The sequence below is a fragment of the Herpailurus yagouaroundi genome, unplaced genomic scaffold, assembly GCF_014898765.1.
Source record: "Herpailurus yagouaroundi ecotype Mexico unplaced genomic scaffold, PumYag 159, whole genome shotgun sequence".
In the NCBI taxonomy this organism is placed as follows: domain Eukaryota; kingdom Metazoa; phylum Chordata; class Mammalia; order Carnivora; family Felidae; genus Herpailurus; species Herpailurus yagouaroundi.
The window spans coordinates 44,234,423-44,246,059 of record NW_024412400.1 but is presented as its reverse complement, the minus strand read 5'-3'; the positions used below and the strand labels follow the sequence as shown (position 1 = coordinate 44,246,059).

At 40.5% G+C, this 11,637-nt stretch overlaps 1 pseudogene; it reads right to left on the bottom strand.

Annotated features, from left to right (window-relative positions):
• Positions 1–325: 325 nt before the first annotated feature.
• Positions 326–11,340, bottom strand: LOC121034191 (SREBP regulating gene protein-like; annotated as a pseudogene).
• Positions 11,341–11,637: the final 297 nt, after the last annotated feature.

The following is an 11,637-nucleotide window of genomic DNA, read 5'->3' as shown; positions in this document are numbered from 1 at the left end:
GTAGGGCTGTTCCTCTCCAGAGCTCTAGGGGAGACTCTGTTCTTTGCTTCTTCAAGCTCTCGTGGGCTTTCAGCATCCCCCGGTTTGTAGCTGCATCACTCCAACAGCTGCCTCTGTCTCCACCATGGCTTTCTCCTGTGTGTATCTCCTCTGCGTGTCCACGAGAGTTTTGTCATTGAGTTTAAGGCCCACCCAGATAATACAAGATGATCTCATTTCAAGAATTCAGCCTGCTGTGAAATGACCCTGGGTCCTTCCTCTTGTGGGTAGCGAGTGGGGAAGGACTGGATATACCTGTGATTTAATTTTTTTTCTTTTACACTTGTCATGATGAAGATATCAAATCAGCAGCCAGCATCAACCACTTAGGAACCTGGGATGAAGCCCTGCACTCAGCCGAACACGATTCAAAGCGATCTTCCAGGGCCATGAAGAGGTTCTGGAACGCCATAGCTGCCCGGTGGAGGAAGCGCTCCAGAAGTTGCCTGCAGGGTTGCGTGCAGGAACACGCAGTACCCGAAAGCACCGCAGGAGCCCTTGGGCAAGCAGCCGTCCCAGTGGTACTGCTTTGTGCCAGGCAAGTTGATGTTACAGCAGCCAGCCCTTTCTTTCACAAATGTATTCTAGCTCATCTGTGATGAAGTGCTTCCCTTGGATGGAGTCCCGGCACCGGGAAGACTGCTGCTACCCAAGTGAAAACGAACTTTCTACAGAATGGGCGGTCATGGTCTTGAACCTGGAGGAGATTCCAATCTCTCACTGCCCTCTCCTCCTGCCTGAAGGTGCTGGTGAGGAAGTGGAGAGACAGCGCCAGAAGACCAGGGTCAGAACCTACCTCTTCCAGAGGAGCCAGTGCCACACCGGCTGACTATTCAAATTATTAGGTCATTACTGTCTCCTGAATGGACCCTGACAGATAAAACAGCTTCTGGTCATAGTCTACCAGAGATATTCTATGGCTGTGCCGTGTGTGTGTGTGTGTGTGTGTGTGTGTGTGTGTGTGTGTCTGTGTGTCTGTGTGTGTGTGTGTGTGTCTGTGTGTGACATTTCTTTTGTTGCATAATTAGCAATATTCTGTACAATGTTTTCTTTTTCTTTTTAAATTTCTTTTAATGTTTATTTTTGAGAGAGAGAGAGAGAGAGAAAAAAAAGAGAGAGTGGGGGAGGGGAAGACAGAGGGAGACACAGAATCTGAAGCAGTTTCTAGGCTCTGAGCTGCCAGTACAGAGCATGACGCTGGACTCGAACTCACCTACTATGAGATCATGATGAAAACCTAAGTCCTAAGCTTAACCGTCTGAGCCACCTGGTGCCCCACTTTTCTTTTCGTTCTTTCTTTTTTTATAACTCGCCATCATTGCATATAGGCACACATATATTTGTCTCATGTTTAACAACTACATAGTATTCTGTTGTACAGATATGTCATCATTTACTTAACCATTTTCCTATTGGAAAATTAGATTATTTCCACTCTTTTCTCCTTACAAATACTACAGTAGTATTTTTTTTTTTATTAAGAGAGAGGGTGAAAGTGAGCAAGGGCAGAGAGAGAGGGGGCTCACCTGAAGCGGGACTCATGTTCTCCAGAACCCAGGCCTGAGCTCACCCAATAGGGGGCTCATGCTCACAAACCAGGATATCATAACCTGAGTGGAAGTCAGATGTTTAACAACTGAGCCACCCAGGCACCCCCACAGTAGTATCCTTTTTTTTTGGATGATAGGTTTTTTTTTTTAATTTATATTTTATTTTTTTAATTTACATCCAAGTTAGCACATAGTGCAACAATGATTTCAGTAGTAGATTCCTTAATGCCCCTTACACATTTATCCCATCCCCCCCCCACAAGCCCTCCAGTACCCTGTTTGTTCTCCATATTTAAGAGTCTCTTATGTTTTTCCCCCTCCCTGTTTTTATATTATTTTTGCTTCGTTTCCCTTGTGTTCATCTGTTCTGTGTCTTAAAGACCTCATATGAGTGAAGTCATATGAATTTGTATTTCTCTGACTAATTTCACTTAGCATAATACCCTCTAGTTCCATCCACGTAGTTGTGAATGACAAGGTTTAATTCTTTTTGATTACAGAGTAATACTCCATTGTATATATATATACCACTTCTTCGTTATCCATTCATCCCTCAATGGACATTTCGGCTCTTTCCATACTTTGGCTATTGCTGATAGTGCTGCTATAAACATTGGGGTGCATGTGCCCCTTCAAAACAGCACACCTGTATCCTGTGGATAAACGCCTAGTCATGCAATTGCTGGATCGTAGGGTCGTTCTATTTTTAGTTTTTTGAGGAACCTCCATACTGTTTTCCAGAGTGGCTGCACCAGTTTGCATTCCCACCAGCAGGGCAAAAGAGATCCTCTTTCTCTGCATCCTCGCCAACATCTGTTGTTCCCTGTGTTGTTAATGTTAGCCATTCTGACAGGTGTGAGGTGGTATCTCGTTGTGGTTTTGATTTGTATTTCCCTGATGATGAGTGATGTGGAGCATTTTTTCATGTGTCAGTTGGCCACCTGGATGTCTCCTTTGGAGAAGTGTCTATTTATGTCTTTTTCCCATTTCTTCACTGGATTATTTGATTTTTGGGTGTTGAGTTTTATAAATTCTTTATAGATTTTGGATACTACCTCTTTATCTGATATGTGGCTTGCAAATATCTTCTCCCATTCTGTCAGTTGCCTTTTAGTTTTGCTGTTTTGCTGTTTCCTTCACTGTGCAGAAGCTTTTTATTTTGATGAGGTCCTAATAGTTCATTTTTGCTTTTGTTTCTCTTGCCTCTGGAGACATGTTGAGTAAGAAGTTGCTGTGGCCAAGATCAAAGAGATTTTTGCCTTCTTTCTCCTCAAGGATTTTGATGGGTTCCTGTCTTACATTTAGGTCCTTCACCCATTTTGAGTCTATTTTTGTATATGGTGTAAGAAAGTGGTCCAGGTTCATTCTTCTGCATGTCGCTGTCCAGTTTTCCCAGTCCCACTTGCTGAACAGACTGTCTTTATTCCATTGGATATTCTTTCCTGCTTTGTCAAAGGCTAGTTGGCCATATGTTTGTGGGTCCATGTCTGGGTTCTCTATTCTGTTCCATTGATCTGAGTGTCTGTTTTTGTGCCAGTACCATACTGTCTTGATGATTATAGCTTTGTAGTATAGCTTGAAGTCTGGGACTATGATGCCTCCTGCTTTGGTTTTCTTTTTCAAGATTGCTTTGGCTATTTGGGTCTTTTCTGGTTCCATACAAATTTTAGGATTGTTTGTTCCAGCTCTGTGAAGAATGCTGGTGTTATTTTGATAGGGATTGCATTGAATATGTAGATTGCTTTGGGTAGTATTGACATTTTAACAATATTTGTTCTTCCTATTCAGAAGCATGAATCTTTTTCCATTTTTTTGTGTCTTCTTCAATTCCTTTCATAAGCTTTCTATAGTTATTCAGTGTATAGATTTTCCACCTGTTTGGTTAGATTTATTCCTAGGTATTTTATGGTCTTTTGTGCAACTGTAAATGGGACCGATTCCTTGATTTCTCTTTCTGTTGCTTCATTACTGGTGTATAGGAATGCAACCGATTTCTGTGCATTGATTTTATATACTGCAACTTTGCTGAATTCATGAAATCGATTCTAGCAGTTTTTTGGTCGAATCTTTTGGGTTTTCCCTATAGAGTATCATGTCATCTGAGAAGAGTGAAGGCTGACCTTCTCCTGGCCGATTTGGATGCCTTTTATTTCTTTGTGTTGTCTGACTGCAGATGTTAAGACTTCCAATACTGTGTTGAATAACAGTGGTGAGAGCGGACATCCCTGTGTTGCTCCTGACCTTAGGGGGAAAGCTCTCAGTTTTTCTCCATTCAGGATGATATTAGCATTGGGTCTTTCATATATGGCTTTTATGATCTCGAGGTATGATCCTTCTATCCCTACTATCTTGAGGATTTTTATCAAGAAAGGATGTTGTATTTCGTTAAATGCTTTCTCTGCATCTATTGAGAGGATCATCTGGTTCTTGTCTTTTATTGATGTGATGAATCACATTGATTGTTTTTGTGGATATTGAACCAGCCCTGCATCCCAGGTATAAATCCCACTTAGTCGTCATGGTTAATTTTTTTAATGTATTGTTGGAGCTGGTTGGCCAATATCTTGTTGAGGATTTTTGCATCCGTGTTCATAAGGGAAATTGGTCTATAGTTCTCTGTTTTAGTGGGGTCTTTGTCTGGTTTTGGAATCAAAGTAATGCTGGCTTCATAGAAAGAGTTTGGAAATTTTCCTTCCATTTCTATTTTTTGGAACAGCTTTAAGAGAATAGGTGTTAACTCTTCCTTAAATGTTTGGTAGAATCCCCCTGGAAAGCCATCTGGCCCTGGACTCTGTTTTTTGGGGAGATTTTTGATTACTAACTCAATTTCTTTCCTGGTTATGGGTCTATTCAAATTTTCTATTTCTTCCTGTTTCAGTTTTGGTAGTGTATATGTTTCTATGAATTTTTCCATTTCTTCCAGATTGCCCATTTTATTGGTGTATAATTGCTCATAATATTCTCTTCTTATTGTTTTTATTTCTGCTGTGTTGGTTGTGATGTCTCCTCTTTCATTCTTGATTTTATTTATTTGGGTCCTTTCCTTTTTCTTTTTGATCAAACTGGGTAGGGGTTTATCAATTTTGTTAATTCCTTCAAAGTACCAGCTTCTGGTTTCATTGATCTGTTCTACTGTTTTTTTTTGGTTTCAATAGCATTGATTTCTGTTCTAATCTTTATTATTTCCTGACTTCTGCTGTTTTTGGGTTTTATTTGCTGTTCTTTTCTCAGCTTTTTATGGTGTATGGTTATGTTGTGTATGTGAGACCTTTCTTCCTTCTTTAGGAAGGCCTGGATTGCTATATACTTCCCTCTTATGGCTGCCTTTTTTGTGTCCTATAGGTTTTGGGCTGTGGTGTTATCATTTTCATTGGTTTCCATGCACTTTTCAATTTCTTCTTTAACTTCTTGGTTAGCCCATTCTTTCTTTAGTAGGATGTTCTTTAGTCTCCAAGTATTTGTTATTTTTTCAATTTTTTTCTTGTGATTGATTTTGAGTTTCATAGTGTTGTGGTCTAAAAATATGCATGGTATGATCTTGATCTTTTCATACTTTCTGAGGGCTGATCACATCCCAGCATGTGATCTATTCTGGAGAATGTTCCATGTGCACTGGAGGAGAATGTATATTCTGCTGCTTTAGGATGAAATGTTCTGAATATATCTGTTCAGTCCATCTGGTCCAGTGTGTCATTCAAAGCCATTGTTTCCTTGTTGATTTTCTGTTTAGATGGTCTGTTCAATGTTGTACATGGGATGTTGAAGTCCCCTACTATTATGGTATTATTATCAATGAGTTTCTTCATGTTTGTGATTAATTGATGTATATATTTGGGTGTGCCACATTTGGAGCATAAATGTTTACAATTGTTAGGTCTTCTTGGTGGATAGACCCCTTAACTATGATACAATGCCCTTCCTCATCTCTTGTTACTGTCTTTATTTTAAAGTCTAGATTGTCTGATAAAAGTATGGCTACTCTAGCTTTCTTTTGTCGACCATTAGCATGATAGATGGTTCTCCATCCCCTTACTTTCAATCTGAAGGTGTCTTTAAGTCTCAACTGGGTCTCTTGTAAACAGCGTATAGATGGATCTTGTTTTCTTATCCATTCTGTTACCCTATGTCTTTTGACTGGAGCATTTAGATCATTGACATTTAGAGTGAGTACTGAAGATATGAGTTTATTGCCATTATGTTGCTTGTAGAGTTGGAGTTTCTGGTGGTGTTCTCTGGTCCTTTCTAGTCTTTGTTGCTTTTGGTATTATTTATGTATGTATTTAATTTATTTATTTAGTTTTTCCTCCCCTCAGAGAGTCCCCCTTAATATTTCTTGCAGGGCTGGTTTAGTGGTCATGAACTCCTTTAATTTTTGTTTGCTGGGAAACTTTTAATCTCTCCTTCTATTTGGAATGACATCCTTGCTGGAGAAAGAATTCTTCGCTGCATAGTTTTCCAATTCAGCCCATTGAATATATCCTGCCATTCCTTTTTGACCTGCCAAGTTTCTGTGGATAGGTCTTCTGCAAACCTGATCTGTCTTCCCTTGTAGATTAAGGACTTTTTTCCCTTTGCTGCTTTCATGATTCTTTCCTTGCCTGAGTCTTTTGTAAATTTGACTATGATATGCCTTGCTGACGGTCTATTTTTGTTGAATCTTATGGGAGTCCTCTGCGCTTCCTAGATTTTGATGTCTATGTCTTTCCCCAGGTTAGGAAAATTTTCTGCTATGATTTGCTCACATAACCCTTTTACCCCTTTTTTTCTCTCTTTTCATCTTTTGGGACCCTTATGATTCTGATGTTGTTCCTTTTTAGTCAGTCATTGATTATTAATTGAAATCAATTAGTCATTGATTTCTCTAATTCTTAAATCATGGCCATTTGCCTTAGTCTCCCTCTTTTTTTCTGCTTCATCATTCTCCATTGTTCTCCACATAGCTGATTCTCTGCTCTGCCTCATACATCTTTGTCACCATGGCATCCTTTCTAGATTGCAGCTTGGTTATAGCGTTTTTTGTTTCATCCTGACTAGATTTTACCTCTTTTATATATGCAGAAAAGGGTTTTAATCAATTTTTGACTCCAGCTAGTATTCATATTATCGCATTTCTAAATTCTGGTTCAGACATCTTGCTTGTAACTGTGTTGGTTAAGTCCCTGGCTTTCCTTTCTTCCTGCTCTATCTTTTGGGGTGAATTCCTTCATTTTGTCTTTTTGAAGGGAGAAAAGGAATTGATAAGGTAAAAAAAATTAAAATTAAAATATTAGAAACAACACACACACACACACACACAAGTGAAATAAATGATGCTAGATCCTAGGTGTGTTTTAGTCTGGGTGTTGAAAGGGGCTTGATAGATTAGAGAAAAAGGGGAAAGAAAAAAAAGGAAATCATTTGAAAATTTGAAAAAATACATACACTGAAATAGAATAAAATGAAATGATGGAAGTAAAATAGAGGTTGAACAAATTTACACAAAAGTAAAAAATATAGTAGGAAAAAATTAAAGAAAAATATTTAATAAAAATTGAAAATAATAATAAATTTTTTCTGTTTCTGTATTTAAGATTAAAAAAGGAAATTGAAAGGATGGACCAGCCAACAGACTGAAATACTATTGAAATTTGTTTTCCCCTAGAAGTCAAACTATGAAGCCGTTTATAGTCCGGAGACTAAGCAGCTGGAAGGATTTGTGTTCCTGAGAGCGAGGTCGGCCCAGTTGGGCGGGGCTTAGTGTAACAGCTCTACTCTCCACTAGATGGCGCTGCTTAGCTTACTGAGGTGGATTGTTGCGGTGGCGCTTGTAGGTGTGTGTGCGCATGCACAGGAGTGGTAAATATGGCGTCACCCAGCCTCTAGTATCAGAATTCTGTTCTCCTGGATCAGCAATCACGCACCCGTCCTTTGTTTCAGCTTTCCTCCACTCCTCGCTTTTACACTTTCCGTGACCAAGCCCCAGGTAATACCTCTCTCCCGAGTTTTGTCTCAGATGCGGCTGTTTTCCCCGGCCTCTTACTTCTGAGGGACTGTGGCTTTGACCTGTTCCGCCCCTCTGCGGAGGGTCTCACCGAGCAATGGCCGGGTGCTGGCTGCACCCAGGAACATTCACGGGACCATGCTGCTTGCCGGTGACCAGAGACTGTGTCTGGGTGCCAGCCCGCCTCAGAAAAAGTTCATGCGATTGTGTGGCAGCCGCATTTCAGGGATTATGGCAAATCACAACACACATCTGGCAGCAGGCTTCGCCCCCAATGACCTTGTCCCAGCACCAGCAAATGTGGTTGTTCTCCCGGGTCCACTGGGACCTTTGCCTGTGGCGGTCTACACAGCCTCTACCAGATGTCCTCCCAGCAGGGGAACCGCCTCTCCCCATGTGGCCCGAAGACCCTGGACTTCACTCTGCTCCCGGGGATTCGCCCTTCTCACCAGAGCACCACCAGGTATTGAGCTGCAGAGTTTCAGATTCTGCGCTCCCCCTGTTTTTAGAGTCTTAATGGAATTTAAACCCTCTCCTTTCTCCCTTTTTAGTTTAGTCTCTGTGGCTGTTTCCAATTTTCCACTTTCTCTCCAGCTGCTTTTGGGGGGGTGCTTTTCCCGTACTCTCCCTCCCACCCTGGTCTCCGTCCTCTCTCTGCAAGCAAAAACAGCTCTCTGCCCTCCACAGCTTCTCTCTGCCCCAGTTCACCTTTCCGTGCCGCGTTCCTGCTGAGTTCTGTGGTTCAGGTTGTGCAGATTGTTGTGTTAATCTTCGGATCAGTTTTCTAGGTGTGCAGGATGGTTTAGTGTTGGTCTGGCTGTATTTCATGGACGTGAGACACACAAAAAACTTCCATGCTGTTCTGCTCTCTTGGCTCCTCCCCCCACCCCCAGTAGTATTCTTATTTGCGAGGTCCATATGCCCACGTGCAAGCATATCTTATCTGGAAAATCATTTCCTGGGAAAGATTCTACTTTCTTTTTTTTTTTTTTTTAATTTTTTTTTTTCAACGTTTATTTATTTGTGGGACAGAGAGAGACAGAGCATGAACGGGGGAGGGGCAGAGAGAGAGGGAGACACAGAATCGGAAACAGGCTGCAGGCTCTGAGCCATCAGCCCAGAGCCTGACACGGGGCTCGAACCCACGGACCGCGAGATCGTGACCTGGCTGAAGTCGGACGCTTAACCGACTGCGCCACCCAGGCGCCCCAAGATTCTACTTTCTTAAATTCTCTCCAACCTATCTCCATGCTGACTTCTTCCACCATATCACAGGTATTTTTCATTAAAAAAAAAAAATATATATATATATATATATTTAGTGTTTTTTATTAATTAGAATTAAGAAAGCATTTTCCATGTAAAATCCATGAAAAACATAATTCAGGGAAAATTATCATCAGATATTTGAGACAGGAATGCCTACACACACACACACACACACACACACACACACACACACTTTTTCCCCGAATTTAAGTTTCTTCTTGCGAATCCATTATGTACTTTCTAAAGTTAATAACATTTTCCTCATACTTGCATCAAACTGACTGCTAAAATAATAACATAAAAACAGATGAAAATATTTTAGTACATTCTGAATTCCACCTATATATAACTTGATTGATCATTTTATTCTTGTAGCAGTTAACTGGCGGTATCAGGTGCTGTCTCTGACATTTACACTTCTTGTATTAGTGTATCTGTTTTCTTGATCACTAAAATATCTTTCACTTTTCCTTTTCCTATTCTTTATCCATTCAATCTTCATGTCCTATTTTTCTTTTTTATTTACCTTTTTAAAAAATATTATTTTTGAGAGAGAGAGAAACTGAGCAGGGGAGGGGCATAGAGAGAGAGAGAGAGGGACAGAGGATCTGAGGTGGGCTCTGTACTTATAGCAGACAGCCCAATTTGGGACTCAAACTCACAAATCGTGAGATCATGACCTGGGCCGAAGTTGGACACTTAACTGAGTCACCCAGGTGCCCCATTATTTTCCTTTTTTTGAATTGAGGTATACTGAGATATAATTTCTATACAGTGAAATTCACACTATTAGGTGCACAGTTTTGATAAATATATGTAGCTCTGTAACCACCACCATGATAAAAATACTATATAAAATATTTTCCCATACCCAGAAAGTTCCATGTGCCCCTTTGTAAGCAACTCCTTCCCATACCCTAGCACCTGGTAACTATTGGTCTGATTTCTGTATCAATGGCTTTGACTTTACCAGAATGTCCTATCCATGAATCATACAGTGTGTAGTTTGACTTCTTTCACTTAGCATAAGGCTTTTGAAATTCATCCGTGTTGTAGTATTGGTTTATTCCTTTTTATTGCACGGTGTTTTGTTTATGAATGTACACTTTACCAGTTTACTAGTCAATACTCCCAATTTTGGTGATTATGACTAATGTTGCTCTAAACATTCCTGTCAGAGCATTTGTGTGGACTCCTGTTTTAGTTTTCTTGAGTAAATACCTAGTAGGAAAATGACTGGGTTGAATCATAAGTATATATTTAATTTTGTAAGAAATCGCCAAACCCTTTTCCAAAGTGGCTTGCTTGGCATCCTCCCCAACATTTGGCCTTTTTTATTTCTGATGGAATTACTGCACTTGTCTCTGCAATGATCTCTTAGTTCTATGCCTTCCAAACTCTGATCCGTCCCTCAAATGAACCTCTAAAATGCTCTCCACTCTTAAGTGGCCTGACTTCCTGGAGATAAAGTCCAGACTTTTCAGCCTGACACACACAAGGGTCTTCAAGCACTGAGGTCCTTCCTCACCCACCCTCCCTGCCACATTCATTTCCACTCAGGCAGCTGGACACTGGCTCCAAGTTGCAGAGTTGGCCCCTCTTTCCTAACTCAGTGCTTCTGGGTAGCCTAATGCAGCTGTTTGGGCAGAGCATTTATTGGCTATTTTGAATTCCCAGCATGAATACACTCCATGAATTTTGGGTAAATTTATCCAACTGAGTGTGTCTACCAGGTACTTTTTTTTTTCCAACTATTTTGTATGAAAATTGTCAAAAACTCGAGAAAGTTGAAAAACTAGTACAATGAACATCCAGATTCAGTTCAACAGTTGTTCACATTCCGTTATGTTTGATCCCTTTATCTATCTACCATGCATTCATTTTTCCTCCCCCTGCCCTCCTCTCTCCTCCCCTTCTGATTTCCCTCCCCCTCCTTCTTCTTCTGCTTCTGCTTCTCCTCCTCCTCCTCCTCCTCTTTCTCCTTTTCCTCCTCTTCCTACTTTTGCTAAACCATTTCAGATTTCAGATGTTTGCTAAACCATTAGCAAAATACACTTCAAGTGTATGTATCTCCTAAAAATTAGAGCAACCTCATTTGTAACTACACCATTACTTTACCCAAAATAAATTCAAAACCCCTTCTAATATTGTCTAATACTCTCTGTATTCAGAGTTTTGTAATTATCCTCAAGATATATTTTACCTCATTTTCCAAGCCAAGCTCCAATCAAGCATCATACAATGCATTTATCTACCAGTGAATGTTTAACTTTGATTGAGTCTCGTTTTGCCCAACTACCTGTCTCTTAACCTTGGTGACTCAATTCTTTCCCTGCCCTTTTAAGAAATCTCCCATGCACCCCCAGTTCCATTCAAGTTCCCTTTGCCTTGCTGTACTTCCATGAAGCCTATGCTTAAATCTACTGGAGATTTGACATTTTGTATCACAAACCTTTTGTTGAACTTTTCTATTTCCCCAATTAGGCTCTGAGCAGAGTGCATGTTGAGGGCAAAAAGTGGGTGTTCTTTGCCTTCCTGCTAGATGACAATTGCTCAATACACATTTAAAGACTAAACGATGGAACACAGTTCTTTAATCCCTCCCTGTGAAGAGCTGCAATAAATAAATGGACACTGAGGCCTGGGGCCAGGAAGAAGAGGGAAAAAGGCAGGTAAGATAAAGGTTTTAGAGGTCATTCCAAATATAGAATACTGCTTGGAGAGCTTTGAATATGAATTGTATACTTCTTCCCCTCTCTCAGTAGGTGAAACACTAGGTGTTTACCTTTAACTAGAGAT